Here is a 25,307-nt window from a genome sequence, read left to right on the forward strand (position 1 = left end):
GCCTCTTGTCAGCCAATTCTGTCGGCCAGGCGGGCACTTACCACCCACATGCCGGCCAAGTATCTCTGCCAGCACGTCTGGGTGGACTCAATGCTTGCTTTGCCACATTCCCCCTGGGAGTTAATACCCAGCGTTGGCTGTGTAAACTGCAAACTATCAGCATGGTGTGAAACATTTCATTTCATTTCATTTCAGCAGCCCACATTTATTGCCAGTCCCCTGAGCGACCGAGGGGTTAAATCGAGGCGAAAGCATTTGCAGCTGTCAAAAATATGGAACACGCACTAACCTACGCTGAACCGACAAATGCCTAAACATTGTGAAGGATGTCACCAAGTTCCTATTGGATATGTTTACAATGATAGTCTTGCTGTGGATAGGAGAATAGATTCAGCATGCTTTGAGAGACAAGAGAAAGCATGAGAAAAAGAGAAGGATTGCCTGCTGATTTTTGACCCAGTAAGTGTATTAAATTTCCACAGATTATCTAAAGCCGGAACAATGCTGTGGAGAAACAGTGTAAGCAGGCGGTTAAAAGCTGCATGTGCTTTGCATCCCTCAAGCAGAGCTAGGCACAAATTGTTGGTGATAATATTTGCATGTGAAAGCATGAATTAGCATACTTACCACCAGTGTAGAACTGATCATCAATACGCATCAAACCATTGAGTGATTTTCTTTTGAGAATATGATAGCTCATGACCAGACTGCGGATGAATGATTCATTACAGTGAAGTTTATTAACAGTGCAGTAAGTCACAGCGAGTTATGTGTAGACGAGCAGAAAACAGTGCTCCTGAAAATGATGCCGATACATAATTAAATTGGATCTCCGAATTAGCAAAGGAAAACCTTGTTCTTATAGAAGGGACTGGTGATTTATAGAGGTGTGTCTGAGTGTAAAGTATAATTCTTCTCTGTTTGTCTGTGAATATTAGAATCGACATGAAGAATTGATGGTCGTAGAGAAATTGTCGACAAGGATTAACGTAACGGTGCCAAAAAGAAAATCACCTCCTCTGAGGTACACGTAGAGCATTTCTGCATCAGAAATGTTGACAGCGTGGGCCATGTCATTGTATTGACCCTGAGTGAATTAAAGCAGCAGAGATTGTAACATGCAACTTGTGCATCATACTGAAACATCGGGTAGAATATTAACGATAAGGGAGGCAGGGTTAGGTGGGTCCCAGGCGGTAAATGCCAATCCCAAAATGATTTCACCCACTTGCAGGTTTAACTTGCAGGGCAGCACGGTAGCATAGTGGTTAACACAATTGCTTCACAGCTCCAGGGTCCAAGGCTAGCAAAGAGGCATCTTATAGCATTAAACACCTGCTGGTGAAACGTCAGAAACCATTCACCGATGGTGGAGTTATGAAGGAGGCTCGGTCAGTTGCTGCCGACACTTTGTTCAAAGACTTCAAAAACTAAAATGAAATCATGACATCCAACAAGAGCATGCCGCTGGGCACTTTAACAGCAGCCAGAAGGGTGGGATTGTTGTCTAAGGACGTGTCTCAGCAAATATAATAATAATATTATAATAATCACTTATTGTCACAAGTAGGCTTCAATGAAGTTACTGTGAAAAGCCCCTAGTCACCACATTCCGGCGCCTGTTCGGGGAGGCTGGTACGGGAATTGAACCCATACCGCTGGTCTTGTTCCGCAATACAAGCCAGCTGTTTAGCCCACTGTGCTAAACCAGTCCCTGTTACGCAAAATACACCAAGACTTATTGTTATGCATCAGAGTTACACCATCGGCTGGTGTAAAGTCACGTGTTACGCATTGATGTTATTGGAAGGTTTTGTGGAGTTCACCATTGTACCCTTTTTGAGTAGCGTCTTGTAAATAAACCTCTTGCGCTATGTTATACAAACTCGATGTGTATACAACACTTATCAGACTGTGACTGTTTCTCAGTGCAGCTTGACGTATCAATCGACACAACAGATACAGTCCAGCTGATTGTTTTCATTCCCAAGGCAGTCAAAGACTCAACAACAAAGGAGGAATTTTTCATTCATTCGCCACTCAAAGAGGGGGCGAGAGATGAGGACGACTGCAACAAATCCAAAAGGTATGCAGCTGAGAAAAACATTCCGATCAAGAAACCTGTTTCAATAACAACCGATGGTGCAGCGTCAATAATAATAATTATTATTGTCACAAGTAGGCTTACATTAACACTGCAATGAAGTTACTGTGAAAAGCCCCTAGTCACCACACTCCGGCGCCTGTTTGGGTACACAGAGGGAGAATTCAGAATGTCCAAATTACCTAACAGCATGTCTTTCGGGACTTGTGGGAGGAAACCGGAGCACCCGGAGGAAACCCACATAGTCATGGAGAGAACGTGCAGACTTTGCACAGACAGTGACCCAAGCCGGGAATCGAACCTGCATCCCTGGCACTGTGAAGCAACAGTGCTAGCCACTGTGCTACCGTGCCACCCACTGCTGGGTGTCAATGCAGGCTTCGCTGTACTTTGCAGAAATGATCCCGTACCGCCCTCCTTTGTCAATTACCACTGTGTTATCCACCAAAAGGTGTTGGCGAGCAAGGTTATTAACTTTTCTCACATAATGACAGCAGTGGTCAAGATCGTCAACTCAATTCATGCTAGAGCTCTGCAACATGGCTTTTTCAAATCGTTACTCGATGAGCTTGATGCCACCTATGGTGAACTAATTGTTCATGCAGATGTGAGGTGTTTAAGTCAAGGAAAAGTCCACCAGACATTTTAAGATATGCTCCCTGAAATTATCACCTTTCTTAAATCAAGAAATGCAGTGTACAGCAATCTGTCAGATCATGTCTGGTTGCGAGACTTGGCGCTTCCTATGGATATATGTGTAAAATTGAATGAGCTGAATTGCGAACTGCAAGGGAGGGGCAGGGACTTGTCACACGTGATTGGTGCAGCAAATGTGTTCGAGTTGAACCTGGGGCCGGTGTTCCCCTCAGTTAAAGAACCAAATCACTGAGCACTTCCCTCATCTGGAGGAGATCCAGCAATAGGATGAAGAGACAGTGTTCCATCCAAACAAATCCTGACCACCTGACCAAATTGGAAAAGGAATTCAACAGACACTTTCATGAGTTAGACAGGATGGAACAAATCTCTCTGTTCGTCTCAAGTCCTTTTCTTCAAGTGGACATATCGAGAACGGACAGCACAATTTCAGCAGGTGTTTGAACAGAGCGGTGGACTTGACAGGAAATCATCACCGTACAAAATGACATGGAGCTGAAAGATAAGTCAAGGGTCAAAGACTTTTGGGGATTTGTAAACAGAGAGAGAATACAGAACCCGTAGAGTGCAGAAGGAGACCATTCGGCCTATCGAGTCTGCACCAACCCTTCAAATGAACACTCGACTCGCCCCTTACCTGCAACCACAATACCTAAGCACATCCCTGGTCAATAAGGGGCAATTTAGCGCGGCCCATCGACCCACGCCACACATCTTTGGGCTGTGGTAGGAAACCGGAGCACCCGGAGGAGACCCACTCAGACACGGGGAGAACGTGCAGACTCCGCACAGACAGTGACCCAAGCCGGGAATTGAACCTGCGACCCTGGCGCTGTGAAGCAGCAGTGCTAACTACTGTGCTCCCGTGCCACCCCTCTTCTGACATCCTCTGCTCTCAAGCTGAAGGCCTACTTTGGTTCCACATACCTCTGTGAGATGGCCCTTTACCCAGAAGAAAATCATCAAGTCCAAGAATCACACTCGTCTCACAGATGCCCATCTGATGGATTGTATGAGACTGAGCACCTCAAACTGTGACCCAGACTTCACAGCATTCACAGATAGTGTGCAAGCCCAGGTGTCACACTGAGAATAGGTGACTGTTGTGCAGAGTGCATATTTTGGGGGGGTTTAGTAAAGTTGAATTTTTAAGAGTAGATCTTCTGCTGCATTTAGTTTCTAAAAGTGATCTTGTGCTTAAAAAGGTTGGAGACCCCTTCCCTATACCCTAAAGGGACGGGTGTCATGTGAGTGCGATTAGTTTTGCATGATCAAAGTGGTTCGAGGGCTGCAAAGTTTTCTTCACCACTCCGAAACCTTCTTGTTGGGGCTCCCTCCATTGGCTGCGCTGATGCTTCTTTAGTATCTGGTGTAATGTTGCCAATGTTGTGCCTAAATTTGAAATCAATAATTTATTATAATTGACCATACTGAGGAAGGATTTCTGCTCACTACGTTTCTGGGTGCTGTGACTTTGTGTATTGCCTTGACCTTCTCTTCCAGGGGGATGCAACCCTGTTGCATCAACTCAGAATCCTATATTCTTCACATTTGAGGCCTGGAAAGTACGGTTTCCATGTTTGAGATGGACCCCAGTATCGCGAAACCTCCTCAACACTTCCTCCAGGCTAGACTTATTCTCTTCTGGGGTAGAGCCATTGACCAGAGCTACCGAATGATAGCCTTGTGTACTGAAAAACATCGCCTGTGGGGGTTTATTGTGGCAAACTTCTGGGATGCTATGTTCAATTGTAATTGAGTGTATGCATGGCTGATATTTTATTGAGAGTAGATGCGGCCTCTCGCCAAATTGATGTAGAGGTCCTCGATCCAAGGAATCGGGAACCTATCCAACCGGGCAGCCTGATTTACGGGTAGTTTGCAGTCCCCACAAATTCCTATCAGGTTTCAGAACAGGGATTGTAGGAGTCGCCCACTCGGAGTGTGATTGTACCCAGCTCTTCTAATTAACTGAGCTTCAACCTTCTGACACAGGGCACATGGCAGTGGTCTGCCTCCAAAGAAAACAAACCTGGGCTTTGAATCCAAATTGGCGCCTTTAATCCGATCCAATTCTTTGTGTAAAATGTCCTCCTATCTCCTGAGGACACCTTGAAGGACATCACTAGAAATTTGAAAAAAATTCCAGCCAATTGAACCTTATCCTCTGTAACCCATCTCTACCCATCAGGCGAGGTCTATGCCCTTCCATGATACCCAAAGACAGATTGTCCCCTTGCTCTAGTGTGTTGATGGTTCCAAGGATTTTCAAATCTTCCCCAGTGCCAGCAGAAAACTTGGGTGTGGCGCTGTTCAAACCGAAGGTCGAGTTCCATCACAGACATTCTTTTTTCTAAAATTGAGAGAACCCAATTCTTTTTTTTTCCAATTAAGGGGCAACGTTGTGTGGCCAATTCACCTACCCTGCGCATCTTTGGGTTGTAGGGGTGAGACATCACAGATAAACTAGAAGGCCTGTTCTCCATAATAGTCACCAAAGCCCCGGTATCGACTTCCAGTTTGAGGGGTTTGCAATTTAGCCTGAGGACAATTTCATTTTGGGGCCTTCTTATTCAACTGGGCAGTATTGAACTGATATATTGCATGCTCCTCTTCAGAGCTCTTTTCCAATATGTTCAGTGGCACTGTGGATCGGAGGCCGGTTTAGCCTGCTTGGTTAGACAGCTGGTTCATGATGCAGAGCGAGGCCAACAGCATGTGTTCAATCCCCATACCGGCTGAGGTTATTCATGAAGGCCCCGCCTTCTCAACCTTGCCCCTTGCCTGAGGTGTGGCGATCCTCAGGTTAAATCACCACCAGTCAGCTCTCCCCCTCAAAGTGGGAAGCAGCCTGTGGTTATAGAATATAGAACAGTACAGCACAGTCCAGGCCCTTCGTCCCACGATGTCGTGCCGACCATTTATCCTAATCTAAAATCATCCGAACCTACACTCCTTCAATTTACTGCTGTCCATGCGCCTGTCCAAGAGTCGTTTAAATGTCCCTAATGATTCTGACTCCACCACCTCTGCTGGCAGTGCATTCCACGCACACACCACTCTGTAACGAACCTGCCTCTGACATCTCCCCTATACCTTCCTCCAATCACATTAAAGCTATGTCCCCTCGTGACAGCCATTTCCACCCTGGAGAAAGGTCTCCGGCTATCCACTCTATCCATGCCTCTCATCACCTTGTACACCTCTATCAAGTCACCTCTATTCCTTCTTCGCTCCAGTGAGAAAAGCCCTAGCTCCCTCAACCTTTCTTCATACGACATGCCCTCCAGTCTGATGTGTTGGGTAAGCTGGGTCTGCGAGGACTGCGTTTACCATAGCAGTGAGAGAGATAGGCTTCCAACACTTGGAGAAATGCAACTCTATTTTATTAAACTCTTAACTGTTAAACATACTTTAACTGTGGGTTGACACTATGCTGAGTTGACTGGAGACCTGAGGCTAACCTGACCAGACTATCTTACTGCCACATGGTGGATGTTCCAGTTGTTGCTCACAGGCTCTGACTGTCTCAGAGGCTGCATCCCAAGAGAGCTGGAAAACTAGTGCCCTCTGGCTTTATAGTGACCGTGCCCTGTCTGGTGATTGGCTGCTGTGTTCTGTGTGTTCATTGGTCATCCTGTGTGTCAATCAATGTCTGTCTGTGCACCATCATAAACTTGTATGTATATTATGACACAGTCCAGGCAGCATCCTGGTAAATCTCCTCTGCAACCTCCAAAGCATCCACATCCTTCCTATAATGAGGTGACCAGGGGCGAGGGGTATTGTTTTAAGGTGATTGGAGGAAGGTATAGGGGAGATGTCAGAAGTAGGTTCTTTATACAGAGAGTAGAACCGGTAGTAGAACCATTAGATGTACTACCTCCAATCCTGAACCCTTGGTCAAAGGGTTCTAGTTCACCGATGACAAGCATTTTCACTCATGTTTCAATAGTTCCCGTCTCTCTCTTTGGAGCTTCTTACCTTTTTAGACTTAGCCTTCCTTCCCCATTCAAAACGCGACGAACTGCAGGCTGAGATCGAACCCTCTACCTCCTCGCCAATGTGGCAGCTCAGATCTCAATATAACAGGTCTTGTCATCTCAGCTCCTGGGTCCACCACGCCAGGGGTCCCACTCCTAGGGCCTCGTGCAAACTCCCCACCAGCCGGGGCTTGTGTGCTTCCACACGACAGGCTTCAAGCCGTCCACACAGACTGTCAAACCCGCCACCCCACCAAAACTACACCCCCCACAAGGGGCCACGCTACGCCATCCAGCATTCGCAGTATTTTGCATTTCTGTTTGTGTGGGTACATATTACCAGTTGCCGTCGATGTAGCTCTCACTGTTGCCTTGCCACCCTAGTTTCCTGCCTCCCTCTGCGGTTCTACGCTCTTTCCTCCTTCAAAGGGAGAAAGCCGGGAATTCTGGGTGCGGACAATGGACCATTTGGAGATGAGGAAAGGACAACGTTATGGGCGGTGATTGGGAGAGATGAGTGTGAGATGGCAATAAGATTAACGTGAGTATTGATTGTTCAGATGGGAATTGAAGGAGGTGACTGCAGAGGGGAATGAGTGGAGTTGTAAGATGTGTAGGTCTCAGGAATCCCAATGCTGAGAAAGTCAGAGTGCGGGTCTTGATAACTGGAGATGTTCACCGTTCTCACCCTCCAGAGCTCCTTGAACATCTTGGGGGCACTATCTCCAGGTCTCTTCCTCAGCCACTTGGATGCTTGCCGTCTTGGGCTGAGAGACAGGTCACATTGCCTCATTTCAATCCTTCAGGTCCTGCAGAACCTTGAGGCTGGAGCCTAAAATCCAGAATGTGGGGGAAGTGGAGAATCAGCCTATCTTTGTCAGCACAACCACCCTGCATTGACTGAGAACCCCGCAGCAGGATGCTGATGACTGTTATATTATATTGTGACTCCTGGTACCATGTTATACTACTGGGTTTAAAGTTGTTACGACCTGTGGATGATATTGAAGAACACGTGAGTCTTTGAAGTAAACTGAAATAATTTATTAAGTAAAGATAAAACTAATAAATGAGTTCGACACTTCACTGAACTAACTCTAGCAATAAAGTAAGGATAACTAACTGTACAAACTGTATCTAAACTGCACCTGGTGGCTAGGCTGTGACCTCACTCTGCTACACTGCTGCTATCTGGTAACTCGTGCATGGAAAAAGAGCTGAAAGAGCTGGAGTTTCTGGGAACTCAGTTATATAGTGGAGCTAGTAATACCCTCAGCTAGGTTTTGTGATTAACCCTTTAGTTACATGTCTGTCTACATATCATTACAATGGCGTTGCTGAGTTAAAGAACCACAGTGCATTGAAAATGGTTTGCCAGCCACTACTGGCCACCCTTCTGCATATGGGCCCAATTAGGTAAACTTTGACCCATTGAATTCCACCTTGTTACACACAGACTGGGGTTGATTAGCATCAGACAGTCAAAAGTACATCCAAGTCACAGACCACTGCTCTAGTTTCCCTGAAATTGTCGTGACGTGCCTGACACAATACACGTGTCTGGGAAAAATTGAATGACATTTACATCTGCAAGTACCACCAGGTAAAACCTATACAAGTTAATCAGCCATGGTTCAGAAGTTAAAGGATTTGAACAGCTTTGGGAATTCACCACTTCTCGCTGTCACTTTTCTTAATCCAGAACAGATAGTCAAAAGCATAATCAAAAGAACAAAATACGGCAGTCAGGATTTGTGCAGCAACTTCTGATTTCAGCGGCTGACTGTAAGAGTGAGGTAAACCAGGCAAGGAGCTGTCGTGCATTTCAGGTTAAAGTCAAACTTCCCATGGACAAATGCTCGGTTTGCTCAAATTATCTGAAGCTATTTGGGACGAACTGAAGATGGGTGTCACAGTGGTTAGCGCTGCTGCCTCACAGCGGTGACTGCCTGTGTGGAGTCTGCACGTTCTCCCCATGTCGTCGTGGGTTTCCTCCGGGTGCTCCGGTTTCCTCCCACAGTCTGAAGATGTGCAGGTTACGGGTATAGAGCATGGGTGTGGGTGGGGTGCTCCTCTGGAGGGTACGGTGCAGACTCGACGGGCTGAATGGCCTCATTTCGCACTGTACGGATTCTATGATTGAACTAGTGCAGGAAAATAAGCAGAAGGATGTCAAAGATGGAAAGGTTTGTGATTCAACGGAATTTACAGATTCTCAGAAGTCAAACATTCTTTACACAAGTTAATCAACGAGAAATAATGCCTTTGTGAATACAGAAAAAAGTAACAATCACCACCCAGATCATATGGACATTGAACAATCATTAAACTTGTAGTGTTTGTGGTGGTTTGCTTCTTTAAGACATTACAGGCAAAAAGAGTTGCTGCTCTTGTCCTTCTAGGTGGTAGTGGTCGTGGGTTTGGAAGGTGTTGCTTCAGTGCATCTTGCAGATGGTACACGGGGTTGTGACTGTTCATCGGTGGTGGAGGGGTTGAATGTTTGTGGAAGGAGGAGCAATCAAGCGGGCTGTTTTATCATGGATGTTGTCGAGCTTCTTCAGTGTTGTTGGAGCTGCACTCATCCAGGCAAGTGGAGAGTATTCCATTACACTCCTGACTTATGCCTTGTAGATGGTGGACAGACTTTTGGGGGGGAGGGATGTCAGGAGGTGAGTTACTTTCCATAGGATTCCTAGCCTTTGACTTGCCCTGGTAGCCACAGTATTTATATGGCTAGTCAATTCAGTTTCTGATCAATGGTAACCCCCAGGATGTTGATTGTGGGGGATTTAGCGATGGTAATGTCATTGAATATCAAGGGGTGGTGGTTAGATCCTCTCTTGCCCAGCACTTTTATGCCACAAATGTAATTTGCCACATGTCACTTGGAGCAGCATGGTAGCACAAGTGAACAGCACTGTGGCTTCACAGCGCCAGGGTCCCATGTTCGATTCCCCGCTAGATCACTGTCTGTGTGGAGTCTGCACGTTCTTCCCGTGTCTGCGTGGGTTTCCTCCGGGTGCTCCGGTTTCCTCCCGCAGTCCAAAGACCTGCAGGTTAGGTGGATTGGCCATGCTAAATTGCCCTTAGTGACCAAAAAGGTTAGGAGGGGTTGTTGGGTTACGGGGATAGGGTGGAAGTGAGGGCTTAAGTGGGTCGGTGCAGACTCGATGGGCCGAGTGGCCTCCTTCTGCACTGTATGTTCTATGTCAGCCCAAGCCTAGATATTGACCAGGTGTTGCTGCATTTGGACATGGTCTGCTTCATTATCCAAGGAGTCATGAATAGTCCTGAACATTGTGCAGTCAACCACAAACATCCCCACTTCTGACCTTATGATGGAAGGGGGGCCATTGATAAAGCAACTGAATATGGTGGGGCCTATGACACTACACTGAGGAACTCCTACAGTGATATCCTGGAGCTGAGAAGTTGAGGTGTAAACACAAAATACAATGCAACAGATTAACTGCAGTGAAAACCAATCAAAGAATGAAATTCATCACACTATCAGCAACGACTGCGGGAAATCCACCAGAATGAATAATAAAAAAACGCGCTCGTGGGAAACCAGTGACACAGAGCTGGAAGTGAAGCACTGATGGACCACTTCTCCCAGTAATGCACTGACTCAGAAAGTTTGTTTGATACTTTTTTTAAAAATGGTTCAAATACAGGCTAACGTTCAGAACTAAAACAGTGTGTGGCAAATGAGCCTCTGAATGGCAATATAATTACCGAATTATTGTTATTGAACCAATTATTTTTTGTTCAGTCAGAAATGTTTCAGGGGTCGATATGGGCTGAAAGTGAGGGCTGTGTGGGCGGGCGGCGCACTCAATCAGACTGCAGATTGCCCAGATCTGCGCAGCAAGAGAGCCCCGTGGGAAGAGACAGATGATAGGGCAGCGGGATGCTGGGAAGCAGATCAATTGCCACAATCTAACACGACAAACAGGAACATACAGTTGCAAAATGCGCAATGAGAAAACCTGAAAAAAGTTATGAATAGCTTTTGTGGAGACAAAGAGGAATACATTTGGGATGGTAAAGGAGCTTTCTCTGACGTGGCAATATGATCGGGACTGGGAAGTATCTGAAACAACAAATGGCTTGGAGATTCCAAAAAATCCCTGATGTCAATCAGTTTCATTGGATCGTACATTAGTTAGAATATATTTGAGTAAACATGATATCAAGAAGGTGATATTTAATGCAAATAAATTAAAGACGATTCTATTCATCTTATTGAAACTGTGTTTAGTTGTTGAGAGAGGACAGTTAAATCAGCTAACTGTACAGACCTTTACGATAGCATTGATTTTAAATTAAAGCATTATATGCTAAGGTGAAATGAACAATTGGCCACGTTTAATTGGCATCAGACTGAAATATTTGCCACATATTCTCTAGATACAAAAAAAAACCCCTGCTTTCCTCATTACTACTCATCTGGATCACTTGCTGAAAATTGACAAATAATAATAATATTTATTATTGTCACAAGTAGGCTGACATTAACACTGTGGTGAAGTTACTGTGCAAATCCCCTAGTCGCCACACTCCGGCGCCTGTTCGGGTACACAGAGGGAGAATTCAGAATGTCCAATTCACCTGACAAGCACGTCTTTCAGGACTTGTGGGAGGAAACCGGAGCACCTGGAGGAAACCCACGCAGACACGGGGAGAACGTGCAGAGTCCGCACAGACAGTGACCCAAGCCCGGAATCGGACCCGTGACACTGACGCTGTGAAGCAACAGTGCTAACCACTGTGCTACCGTGCCGCCCATAAATCTGCATACCCTCACAGGTCCAATGAGAGCAACGCATTGGTTCGCACCCTCACTTGATACGAACATGCAGGCCCAGAGTCCCAATCCGGGGTTGGGTGCATGGAGTCGAGAATCCGACCCAGGGAAAAAGTTGGGATTCTGTTCCAGTGGGTGAGCTGGATTTTGTGGAAGGAGGAGTGCTAACCGCTGTGCCACTGTGCCGCCCTAGTGTGCATTGAGATCGCAAATGCAACATTTTGTTTTCGGAGGCTCGATTGTTATAAACAGGCATCAATTCTAAAAGTAGCAACAGGTTAATTTTGAGAGGCAAAGATTGTCTGAATCTTGTTTACACCACAGCCCTGTGGAGATCACATTCACTTTGGATCAGGATCAACCTAATTGAATGTCTTCTGAGAGCATTTGTACCGAGGGCAGACCATATTGTATTCAGGAGGTCAAGCAACATTGAAATAACCAAGTCCAATGCTTCTGATGAGTTGGTTACAAGAGTTGGTAGAAATTACTGTCGAGCATTTAAATAAGTTGCATCCAAACTTCCAGTTTTCAATACAGGCCAGTCTAAGATTCAGAGATGGGAGTTTTAATTGTGAAATATATCCTGTATTTGCACATTTAAAGCATATGGCTAAATCCTGAATAAGATTTCAAAGTTAAGCCATATCAGTATCATTAAAGGATATTCACATTTTGGATACAAATCGGTAAGAATTGAATCACAGGTATTCCATTTTTGCTGTCACTCCTGTATTCTACCACGTTGGAGTGAGTGGTGGAGGATTAAATCTGTATTTCAATTGCTGTTGTTAATTATCTTCGCTCGTTCTATTTTCCCTTTGAGGAATAGTGGGGGACAATTATCAGGCTGATTGTCAAACCGTTGAAACACATCACAGACAATGTGACACACACGCACTGGATTGGGGCTTGAAGCCAGAGTTTCTGGCTCAGTATGTCATGCTCAGAGGCAGGGGCTGTACCGACTCAATCACAAGACCTCCCTCTAATTGCTATTGTGGGAAGGCGGAAGTGATTCATGTTACAAATGGAAGGAGGCTGGGTGACAATGCAATGACTGCAGCTGGGAAGTCTCTGAGTCACATTATCACACTAAAACCCTTTTTTAGTTCTGGTGTAGCATAATCAGTAGGTAAGCTTGTGCTGGTAACAGATTGCTGACAGATTGGGTTAAACTGGAACTCCTGCAGGACAGTACGGTGGCGCAGTGGTTAGCCCTGCGATCTCACGATGCTGAGGTCCTAAGTTCGATTCTGGGTCACTGTCCGTGTGGAGTTGCACATTCTACAAGTGTTTGCGTGGGTTTCGCCCCCACAGCCCAAAGCTGTGCAGGCTAGGTGGATTGACCACGCTAAATTGCCCCTTAATTGGATAAAATTAATTGGCTACACTAAAAAAATGTTTAAATGGAACTCTTGCAACATTAGTTCTGCTGCTTCGGGTTTAATCATTTTAAATCACAAAGTGCTGCTACGTTCCTGATCAATGCATGGCAACTTCAGGGCGGCACAGTGGTTAGCACTGCTGTCTCACAGCACCAGGGACCCGGGTTCGATTCTGGCAAGGGTGACTACCTGGGTGGAGTTTGCATCTTCTCCCCCGTGGAGGCTGCGTGGGTTTCCTCCGGGTGCCCCAGCTTCCTCCCACATTCCGAAGATGTGCCGGTCAGGTGGGGTTGCGGGGATCGAGCGGGGGTGTTGGCCTGGGTAGGGAGTTCTTTCAGAGGGCCGGTGGGGACTCGATGGGCCAAATGGCCTCCTTCTGCACTCTGCGATTCTATGAACTCTATAATTATCTTGGATCTAGATCTATAAAACTCTATTCTGTATCTGAAGCTTGTGTGGTAGCTTGGTGACGTTTGGTCCTTTGTTGCCATTCTGCTCCCTCCCTTTCTTCTCTCATTCCCTTCTGTCCGTTGTAAGAGATTAAAGGTCAGAAATTGGGTACACTAGCAACTGTAACATGGATCAATCACATGGGCACATATAAAAGAACAACTTTTTCAATAAACCCTCACCTTTTGTATGAACAGAAACAATAAACCAAGGGAGCTGTTGTTTATCAAAAATTAGTTGTGGGAACCATTACCATTGCTGTACCTATTGTACTGATGTCTCATGTGATCAGGTTGCCCAATGAGGGTCTTCTGTCGGTTTAGCATAACTATTGTGTAACGACAGGAAGCACGACACAGGTTAATCTCTTTTTTTTTTTAAATTGCTGTTCATCCATAATATCTTCCACTCCTGAGGAAATCATTTCTCCAGCGATACGGCCTTACCATTTCCAGTCCTTTGTTGTTGGCGGTAATTTCAGCCGAAATTATTTCTCGCAGTCTATCTCACATATTTCTGCTCAATGCTGACTTATTGATTCTGTCTTCAGAGCAAGCCAGATCTCTGCTCTCCTGCAGGACTCGGAGGCAGTGTGATACTTTGAGCTAATCTATAATCTAGGTTTGAACAGGTCATTGGATAGGGGCAGAACTCGAGTGTGAATTACTGTACTTTGTGGGCTTGTGGGCTGCAGGCCCCGGCATCAAGAATCTATTTCTTGAAAGCTAATATATATTTAACAAGGAAGATTCACTCCAAGGTTATCATTTTCCACGACAAAAAAAATTTGATTCCTTGAGTTGCACCTTTGCTATTCCACCCAGCGGAAGGAGCTCGACTGAGTCCAGTGTAGGTATTACATATTTTGTATTGTGTAGTATGTAAATTGTTTTTACAGGACAAGAATAGACACTCTGTTTTAATAGAATGTGTGTCTATGCTGTTTTGAATATATTAATGCACTCCACCGCATATCCTGCCTTCAGCTGTTGGGTTCAATAAAGTCAAAGTTTGACTCAATCACCAGAGGCTGGCGTTGTCAATCCACATTTCCTTTGTGCAGCTGCATCAACAGCAGGATCTGGGACATGGTCCACATCAGGAATTGCAATATGAATGATGCTAAATAGTCTCTTTAGTGAAATAATAGTCGGCTGCTAGTCTCATCCTTTTGCTTTGCACAGCTGTGAGATGCAGTTAGTTCTGATAAAAATTTGGTTTCAGAAATATTTTGAAAAATGCAAATTTTGTGTCAATGCAAATTGTGCCAGTGGCCAGCCACTCTTCACCCAACAGAACATAAGTACAGGATGGGCCATTTACTCTCGCCCATTTTCTTCATGTGCAATAACATTGCAAAAGCCTTGGGTACTTTTGTTGAGATGATCAAAGACCATAAGACATAGGAGCAGAATTAGGCCACTCGGCCCATCAAGTCTTCTCCGCCATTCAATTATTGCTGATATTTTTCTCATCCCCTTTCTCCTGTCTTCCGCCCATAACCCCTGATCCCTTTATTAATCAAGAACCTATCTATCTCTGTCTTAAAGACACTCAGTGACTTCTGCGGCAAAGAGTTCCACAGATTCACCACCCTCTGGCTGAAGAAATTCCTCCTCATCTCTGTTTTAAAGGATCGTCCCTTTAGTCTGAGATGGTGCCCTCTGGTTCTAGTTTTTCTTACAAGCGGAAACATCCTCTCCACGTTCACTCTAGCCAGGCCTCGGAGTATGCTGTAAGCTTCAATAAGATCCCCCCACATCCTCCGAACACAACCCCCCACATCTCTTTGTTCTTTTAGAGGGATACAGCACAAGGATGTGCTGAGGGTTTTGGCAAAGTTTGGTATCATGACCGGTACAGGCTTGGAGGGCCGAAGGGCCTGTTCCTGTGCTGTATTGTTCTTTGTGTTTGTTCTAACTCCAACGAGTACAGACCCAGAGTCCTCAACCGTTCCCCATACAACAAGCTCTTCATTCCAGGGATCATTCTTGTCAACCTGTTCATTCATGGCTTTATTTATTGACTTCTGAAATTGGTTTATTACAAATAAAATTGTGCTGTGTGCTGGTTTATTTATGTGAATACTGATCAGATATCTGCAGTCCTAATAGTTTAAAGAGGTCCGAATTTGACACATTGGGCTGGATTTAGTGGAGTTGATGGGCATCTCACAAACTGGCTGGAGGGCTGGTAGGACCCCTGATCACGTCATTTAGGAAGGCCATCCAAATTAAATGCCAACTTAACCGGAGAGCAGGTGGACCTACGCCAGGGTCAAAGTTCCCAGGGTTAAGTCCCGCCTCCCGTCAGCAACTTTATTAACAGAAGCAGTTTGAACAGATGGCCAGACATCTTTATTTTCAGATGGCATGATTATGAATACCATGATGTGGAGATGCCGGCGTTGGACTGGGGTGAGCACAGTAAGAAGTCTTACAACACCAGGTTAAAGTCCAACAGGTTTGTTTCAAACACGAGCTTTCGGAGCACTGCTCCTTCCCCAGGATTCACCTGAGGAAGGAGCAGTGCTCCGAAAGGTAGTGTTTGAAACAAACATGTTGGACTTTAACCTGGTGTTGTAAGACTTCTTACTATGATTATGAATGTTTGGTTGAACTCCGAAAGTGGCTACTGGACTCAGCTCACCATGTTTACATAGCTTGAAGGAAAGTTCTAGCCTTGACTTCTTGATAGCTTTACAAGGTTATCATAAGTTTTTCTTTCTATAATGACATTGCAATGCCTGTTTGATTGATTCGTATCGATACGAGGAAAAACCATGGTTGATTGGTGCTTCATTCTAGTCTGAGATTTTGCCCTTCAGATGTGGCACTTGGCAGGTATGAAACATGCGCCTGGCCGTGATCTGCCATTGAGTGCAGTCTGACGCTGGATGACCAATTAACGGTCAACTAGCACTGAAAAAGGCTACTGCTGCCATGGAGGGCAGGAAGAGGGCAGACGAGAGAAACAGGAGGGTACAGGCTGGCACTTCCAGTGTGTCCCCACAGGGGACAGCCACTGTCTCAGGCAGCCGCTGAGCTGTGAAAAATAAATATCGACAGAACAACTATGCTGCGAGAATCTGGGCAACACAATCCCACTCAAACCTCAGTCCCCTGAAACGTTTGTTAATTTTATTTGAGCCCTGATCGTTCATCCTGTCCTGGATTGAGTTTACAGATTAAAAGACTGCCTTGCCTGCCAATCCCTAAAGCATATCGGCAATGTAAAATTCAATGTCAATCATTTAAATTGGCTCCATGATTGTCAGCAGGCAGGCTTCGAATCTCGCGCCCACCAGTCAACCGAAATATCACGCAAAGTGCACGATAATATCGTCTCGTGTGATTTCATGCACTTCCGGGTCTGGTATGCGCCTGCACATAAAATTCTTGCCTATGAGGTTGTAAGATTAGCAGTTATTTTACAAAGGAGAGTTTCGAAGCCCCTTTGCTAATTGGGTCAGTTTCAAGAGCATTTCAATGGCTTGCCAGACTTACCAATGTCGCGCTGGTTCTGTTCATAGTCGCTACTTGAAGAATGGGAATGGAGGATGCTTAGGGCATGAATCAGGCATGGGGGTAATGGAAGGAGTGTGGTAAGGCAATGGGGTGCAGAGGATGTAAGTAAGTGATACAAGGGGACATGGGGTGAGGGAGGGTGTAACATGAAGATGTGAGGGCTAGGGAGCCTAACAACCAAGTAGAGGACTGTGTTGCTATCCTAGAGGACTGAGGTGGGCTTTCTAACCAGCATCCTCAGCACCTGCGCGCCTCTTTCATTGCCCTGGGGCTGCTGAGGGAGTTGGTTGGCACGAACCTTGCCCACCAATGCCTCAGAGAGATGTAAATACCATGGGGAGTGGGAGCATGTGATGGGTTTTAGATTGCAAAGTCAGGAAATGGTCCAAATTGCATTCCTGACGCAGACGGGAAGATCAAACCGAATATCCTTGCTGCCTGCAACTCTCCAGCATAACAACGAAGATAGTGGGAGGGCACCAAATGGTATAATTCCCCCTTCATCACATTCAGATTCCGAGGTACGTGCAGAAAACACCCCCTTTAAGTCACTTCCAATTGAACTGGAGAGGAGCATCGGAAAATCGTTTCCATCATCACAAATTATTTCTCAATATACACATTGAAGCTTTTGGAAGTAAGGATCACAGGAAGTTTCAGCCTCACAACAGCCATTAAGTTCTCTGAGTGCTATTCCGTGTACATACTAATGACATCATGTCCACTCTGACCCTCCCACGGGAATCCTTTCAATCTTTGTTAGAATTGAAAGATAAATGTAGCAGTCTTTTCGGATGCAATGTGCATTGGATCAATTGAGAAAAGCTTCCTCCACTTCCCTTACTCATTTTGTAGCTTATCCTGTGCAAGAATATCTCTGAGGACTGGGTTTGCATTTGATCAATCCCTGATATTTGCATCGATGGAGTTTGACCTCCGAGAATAATGAATCCCAAACGAATCCTGCAAAGTGGAAAATTATTCGCAAAATGAATTACATTGCGGATAACATTTCTTGTAATGTTATCAGAAGGTTCATGTTCTGCGAGTTTTAAATCTGACAATTTTACTCCTTCCTCATTGGTTCCTGTGGTAACCCTACAGGAGGCCCAGGGATCACCAACCTCAGAGTCCCTGTGGCCTCACCTGAGCCTGATTTACCCTCTCCCCGCCATTTCCCAGGGCTGCTCCCTGCATGGGAGTGGGCCAGGAGCTGGAAACCCTTTGGGGAGGTGTAAATAGTAAGGAGAATAAATCCAAACCTTTCTACTGTCATCGCTTCTGAATGGTCGCTTGCCTGAGACTTTCCAGTTCCCTTTATTTATTTATTTATTTCACATTTTTAAAATTTATTTTCTTTTATAAATTTGAGTACCCAATTAATCTTTTCCAATTAAGGGGAAATTTAGTGTAGCCAATCCACCAGCACATCTTTGGGTTGTGGGGGCGAAACCCACGCAAACACGGGGAGAATATGCAAACTCCACACGGACAGTGACCCAGAGCCGGGATCGAATCTGGGACCTCAGCGCCGTGAGGCAGCTGGGCTAACCCACTGCACCCTTTCCAATTCCCTTTGTGCTTCCTTCTTGCCGATTGGCTATTTTCTACTTTCAGTATTCACCAGTTATATTTGGCAAAAACCTTTCTCCCAGTTACATGTCACCGTAGATGATATTGAACAGAAGCAAACAAGGAGAGGCAGAGAGAGCAAGAGGAAGAAAAATATAGGGAGGCAGAACGGGGGAAAAGCAGTGAAGAAGGAAGAGGGAGGAGGAAAAGAAGAGGCGATGGAAAATTCTGAGCAAGAAACGTGTTTTACAGACACAATGGTGCCGGGACTTGACCTGAAGGGTTCTAACTGGTTATCAGTCTCTGGGGGGAGTGGGAGGGGGGGGGGGGGGGGGGGGGGGGGGTTGGGAAGGGGGAACTGCGAGGGGGGTATGGTGAGCATGGCCTGCAAAGTTGAGCCAGCTGAAAATCTGCCAGTTTCCCACACAATACTTGAGGTAAATCTACCATGAGGAATGTTAAAATCACTAGGGTTGAGCAAAGTGCCAAGAGCGAGAGAATCAAACAAACTTTAGAACCCCTGGAGGAGTCCAGGAATCTGCTGCAGTGTGAAAAGCTTCCAACCCAATGATTTACTTACAGCAGCGGTTCCCAAACCAAACCCCCAGGGACTCCTCCAGGGCCTCCAGGGTGAGTGCGGCCAGGACCCAAGAAGAGCCGGATGTCAAAGGGAGCCCGAGGAGAGTTGGGACCGGGGGTTCCCTAGAGGAGCCAGGGCAGCGAGGGCCCCAGAGGAGGGTGAGTGGGTGAAGGTGTGGGTGAGAGTGTGGATGTGGCTATCAATGTGGGTGTGGGTGAGAGTAGGCAAGGGTGAGAATGGGTGAGAGTGAGGGTGTGAGAGGGTGAGAGTGGGTGAGGGTGAGAGTGGATGAGGGTAGGTTATTCATGAAGCAACTGAAGATGGTTGGGACAAGTCACTCCATTCATACAAACATACACACATAGGTAAATGTTATAACCTGCCCGGATCCTGTTTGCTGGGAACAATTGGTTACCCCATGGTTCTTGGGGAATATGAGTTCCCCCAATGAGGGAGGGGGTGGGGCAGCCACTAGTAGTTGCAGCTATATAAATAGAGCTGGCTAGTGTGGTATTAGCTGGGGAGAGGGAACCAGTTGCGAATTGCTGCTGTGTACGCATCATTGGAAATAAAGTTACTTTCTGTTTGACTCTATAGACTTGTGCTGGACTCTTCGTGGCCCTCACAGAAGTAAATACAAATATACATATGAATTATAATTAGAAAGAGGCCATTCGGCCCTTCGAGCCTGCTAAGCTATTCAATAAGATCATGGCTGATCTGTTTGTAACCTTAACCCCGCCACCCCCGATAACCATTCACCCCCTCCAACCCACATTCCCGTTGACTCCAGTTTTGCTCGAGCTCCTTGATGCCACACTGGGGTCACATGCCGCCCTGACGTCAAGGGGCAGCTATTCCCATCCCACCTCTGGAGTTCAGCTGCTGCCCACTTTAGGACTTCCTGACAACTGGAATATTGTGGCATCAGCCATTAGAACCGTATTTGCATACGGAAACGCCCCCTTTGCAAGCAGTTCTGCCTTTTGAGCACAACATCCGCAGGGTGCCTGTGTCAGCCTTTAGACACATTAATCCCTATTTTACTTTCATTGTAGAACCAAAAGGGGTTCACGTGCATGGCAGAAGCAATGGCCATGATAATTATTTGGATGGGATTTTGAAAGGAAGAGGCTGGGAGTTCAGGTGGGGAACACAGTGGAGTCTTACCTCATAATATGTGTGGTTATTATTTTGACAGGGTTCCTGCCTGGGAGCCAATCTGATTGACAGGCTAGGCTCCCTGTTGAGCAACAAAGAGGCGGCCATCCAGGAGGAGGGAGGTTTCCTGTTCCTCAGGTAGAAATCGTGAGGCCAATTAGAAAGCTTTGTTTGCATAGCTGGGAGGTGATCGTGGGGCAGGGGGAAGAAGTTGCAATCAGAGTTTGGAGGATCCGGGGTGGGGGGTGTTGATGATTGCAGGGGTGATCCGATTGTGAAAAGGAGTTCTATAACTGGTGGCAGTTCAGTAATTGGGAATGGGGGTACAATAAAGTGGAGTAGCAAACAGATTTGCACAGTGGGCTGAGGGGGAACGCTCCGACTCTCTTGGCCCACAAGCAGTGCTGGAAAAGTACTTCTCTCTTCCATGCAATAGTCCTGAGGACTGGGAAGTCAGCATCCAATGTTAAAGCTGGAGGTGAGGTGAAAATGATGCATGTGACTTTGTTACAATATTTAATTGAGACATCTGTCTCCTGGGTGCGGATTGGGAGCCCACCTATGTGAAATGAAAATCGCTTATTGTCACGAGTAGGCTTCAATGAAGTTACTGTGAAAAGCCCCTAGTCGCCATATTCCGGCGCCTGTCCGGGGAGGCTGGTATGGGAATTGAACCGTGCTGCTGGCCTGCATGGTCTGCTTTAAAAGCCAGAGATTTAGCCGAGTGAGCTAAACCAGCCCCTTTAAAACCGAACGTTGGCAGGTTCAAGGCTGTTTCGATTTGGGATAGTAGTTTCCAACATTTTAACATCCCAACGCAAACCAACCCGCTTACCACTGATGCATCCACATTGGTCTGAATTAGAAACTCCCCTCGAGCTATGGGCGGCCTAGTGATCAGCACTGCTGCCTCACAGCGCGAGGGGCCCGGGTTCGATTCCGGCCTCGGGTGACTGGCTCCGTGGAGTTTTCACTTCCCGTGCCTGCGTGGGGTTTCCTCCGGGTGCTCCGGTTTCCTCCCACAGTCCAAAGATGTACAGGTTAGGTGGATTGGCCACGCTAAATTGCCCCTTAGCATCCAAAAGGTTAGGTGGGGTTACGGGGTTATAGGCATAGGGCGGGGTTTGGGCCTCGGTAAGTCGCTCTTTCAGAGGGTCGGTGCAGACTTGATGGGCTGATTGGCCTCCTTTTGCACTGCAGGAATTCTATGATTGCTATTGGTCAAGGCTGTTTACATGAGCAAAGCAATCTCTCTGTACAACCTGAGACAAGCACTGGAACCTTGCACAGATATGGGGCGGAATGCCTTCCTACTCCGAGAAAAACAATTTAATGGACTACACCATTTGTTGAAAGAAAAGTTCACTTGCTGCATAATTAAAGAGATTATAGGCAGTAAATATTAAAGTGAATCAGTGACAGCATTGAACCAAGGGCCTAACCTACCCTTTAATGAATTAGAACTAGAAGGACTGCTTCAAGCAGTGGGCCATTAATGTTTATGTTGCTTGCTGCTCCAGAGCACCCCCCCCCCCCCCCCCCCACCCCGTACAGGAGCGGAGTGTCTGAGAAGAGGTGCCACCCGTTATGAATGCTAATCGCACCCGGCCATGTACATGGAGACAGGAGAACAACAAGAAAACGTGTCAGGTCTGGTTACTTTCCCAGACAAATAACAAGCTAACGTATGAGCCCCACACAAAAGTGTTTCTAATCAACCTGTCACACAATGATAATACATGCAGAGATCCCATGGCTACACCTCTTTGACTTCTTGACATATGCAGAATTCAACATTGCGCACTTTCCTCCTGTGAAAAAACCTGGAAATCGTGGGCGGGATTCTCCGACCCCCTGGCGGATCGGAGAATCGCCGGGGGGGGGGGGGGGGGGGGGGGGGGGGGGGGGGGGGGGCGTGAATCCCGCCTGCGCCGGCCGCCGAATTCTTCGGCCCCCCCCCCGGCGATTCTCCGGCCCGCAATGGGTTCTATGCCGGTCCCGCCAGCGTAAATTGGACTAGGTCCCTTACCGGCAGGACATGGCGGCGCGGGCGGGCTCCGGGGTCCTGGGGGAGGCGCGGGGCCCCAGGGGGTGCCCCCATGGTGGCCTGGCCCGCGATCGGGCCCACCAATCCGTGGGCGGGCCTGTGCCGTGGGGGCACTCTTTTCCTACGCGCTGGCCATGTCAGCTTCCGCGATGGCCGACGCGTAGGTGACACCCCCCCCTGCGCATGCGTCGGGATGATGTCAGCAGCCGATGAGGCTCCCGCGCATGCACTGACCCGCGCCGGCCGGCGGAGTCCCTTCTGTCCCGGCTGGCGTGGTGCCAAAGGCCTTCCACGCCAGCCGGCGGAGCGGGAGCCACTCCGGTGCGGGCCTAGCCCCTCAATGTGAGGGCTTGGCCCCTAAAGGTGAGGAGGATTCCGCACCTTTGGGGCGGCCGGACGCCGGAGTGGTTCATGCTACTCCGTCCCGCCGGGACCCCCCACCCCGTCTGGTACGGGAGAATCCCCGCCTTGTACATTTACATGTTTAAAGGTGCCCCTGAAAGTTCTCCAGCAAAGTTTAGTTACATGATACTCATCTAATTACTTTCACACTTGGGTGGTTGCAAGGTTTAAACTTGGATGTGACAGTATGTGTTCTGGAGACATTTAAGATCTTAATATTATTCGCCTCCTCATAGGACAAGGTTGCACACCACTGAAGATCTGTTCAATGTTTGAGTGTTTTTGAGGGGTAACTATGGAAACTGTTGCTAAAGGAAGCATTAGGGAGGTGGGGCAGTGGGTGCACTGGGAGCTTTTCTTCAAGGTTAATATTATCCATGAGCAAATGTTTCATTCCATTGTCACTCATTACCTCTCACGCTGACATCCACTCAAGCGCAGTATGGCGGCACGTTTTGTACTCCTGTGAAAATAATAGTTAAAGGACTACTTTTAAAATCGGTTTTTCCTCTGTTTCAGTAGGTATCATCCCCAAACCTGGCTGCAGATGAAGCCAGCACCCTCATTACCCTGCATTACTCACTTCACAGCTTGCCAACATAATCACATAAACAACCACCCATTTACACAGCTTGAAGAGGTAGCACTGGGTGAATCATATAACAAGAGCTTTCTTCAACTATAGAGGCTGGAGATAGAGAGCCCAACGTGACCTGTATGAGAGAGGTTGGTGCCTGAGCAGAATTGTTTTCCAGAATTATTTGATCCTCTTCACCGTACCCCGCAATGGTAGAATGATACAGCGCAGCGGAAGGTCAGTTGGCACATTGTGCTTATCGAGGATATTTAAAAGAACTGTCTGATTCCTCCCCTGCTCATTTTGCATATCCTCGCAAATCTTTCCACTTCAATGTTTCTCCAATTCCGGGCCGGAATTCTCTGACTGTTCACTGGCGGCGGGAATCTCAGGTCCCGCTGGCACGCAAAGCCGCCCGTGGGTTTCCCGGAGGCTTGAGCGGCTTCATCGGGAATTCCCATCGACGTCAGCGACGAGAGAATCCCATCACCAGCAACCGGCGCTCCGCCTCCCGCTGCCGGGAAACAGGAGTCCGGAGAATCCCGCCCCACCCCTTTGAGAGATCCTCCTCCTCATTCCTGTACCATGCTCTGAAATCGGCGTCGCCAATCATGGACCCACTGAATTGATGCTAGACTGAGTGCTGTGGTGGTTTGCTGTTGCCTTCTCCAATCTGGCTGACCAGGGAACCCTCCCGCTCTTTAGCGCCTGCCAAGAGGCATATCGGAAGGATTTACAGATTTATAATCCACCTGGAGAAAAGAGTCTCGAAACGTGAGCTCTTTTCTCTCCCTACAGATGCTGCCAGACCTGCTGAGATTTTCCACCATTTTCCCTTTCGTGGATAATCCACCTGTTTGGCCACAATGCGAAGGCACATCCCTGACCATCAGGTCCTGAAGTTGGACTTGAACCCTGAGTTGCGGACCAAGAAGTAGGGAAGCTGTCCACTGCCCCACAAGACTTTTGAAAGTTACTGTTGGTATTTAATTCAATCGCAGTGTGCCATTCATTAGGCGACAATGCACCAAGCTGGTGTTGTGTGTTTGGCCATCCTGAGAGACCTGCCACTAACTCTTTCCACAGGGCCTGGAAGTCCGATCTGGAAATGAATATGGTAACTGTAGTAAAGGAAGGATTGGCAACCACCAGCCAGTATTTGATTCTGACTGGAAGCCTGTGTGCAGTAGGGTCCCACAGGGATAGGTGTTGGGGCCCTTGCTGTTTGTGGTTTATATATAAATGTTTTGGACTTCATCGTGGAAGGGTTGAGCGGTAAGTTTGCGGATGATATGAAAATTGGTGGGGTGGTAAATAGTGAGGAGGATAGCCTTAGATTACAGGGGGATATCGACAGCTGGTTAGATGGGCTGGTCAGTGGCAAATGGAATTCAATCTGGATAAGTGTGAGGTGATGCACTTGGGGAAGGACCAGGAAGGCAAGGTGATACATGATAAACGGCAGGACCCTGGGAAGCACCGAGGGTCAGAGGGACCTTGGTGTTCATGTACACCCGTCCCTTAAGGAAGCAGGGCAGGTGGATACAGTGGTTAAGAAGGCGTATAGTACACTTGCTTTTATTAGCTGAGGCATGGGCAGGGCGGCTATGCTGGAACGTTAGTTAAGCCACATTGTGGGCAGTTCTGGGATCCACATTATAGGAGGGATGTGATAGCACTGGAAAGGGTGCAGAGGAGGTTTACCAGGATGTTGCCTGGGCTGGAGAGTTTTAGCCTGGAAGAGAGATTGGATAGAATGGGTTTGATTTCCTTGGAGCAGAGGAGACTTGGGGGGGGGGGGGGACATGATTGAAATGTATAACATTGTGAGGGGTATAGATAGAGTAGACAGAAAGAAATCTTTCCCCTGGGTGGAGGGCCAGGGGACAGAGATTTAAGGTAAGGGGCAGGAGGTTTAGAGGGGATGTGCGGAGGAACCTTTTCACCCATTGGGTGGTGGGAGTTTGGAACTCGCTGCCTGAAAGGGGGGTGGAGGCAGAGACCCTCATAATGTTTTAGACATGCACTTGCAATCCCAAGGCAACAGGT

At 47.1% G+C, this 25,307-nt stretch overlaps 1 long non-coding RNA gene across 1 annotated transcript in view; it reads left to right on the forward strand.

Annotated features, from left to right (window-relative positions):
- The first annotated feature begins 254 nt into the window (after positions 1–254).
- The window catches only part of LOC119955313, a 119,667-nt gene continuing 94,614 nt past the window's right edge, over positions 255–25,307 (forward strand). The window contains exon 1 of the long non-coding RNA XR_005458428.1: positions 255–459. This is a non-coding gene — a long non-coding RNA (uncharacterized LOC119955313). The remainder of the gene's footprint in view (positions 460–25,307) is intronic.

This window comes from Scyliorhinus canicula, chromosome 20 (assembly GCF_902713615.1).
Source record: "Scyliorhinus canicula chromosome 20, sScyCan1.1, whole genome shotgun sequence".
Taxonomy (NCBI): Eukaryota; Metazoa; Chordata; class Chondrichthyes; order Carcharhiniformes; family Scyliorhinidae; genus Scyliorhinus; species Scyliorhinus canicula.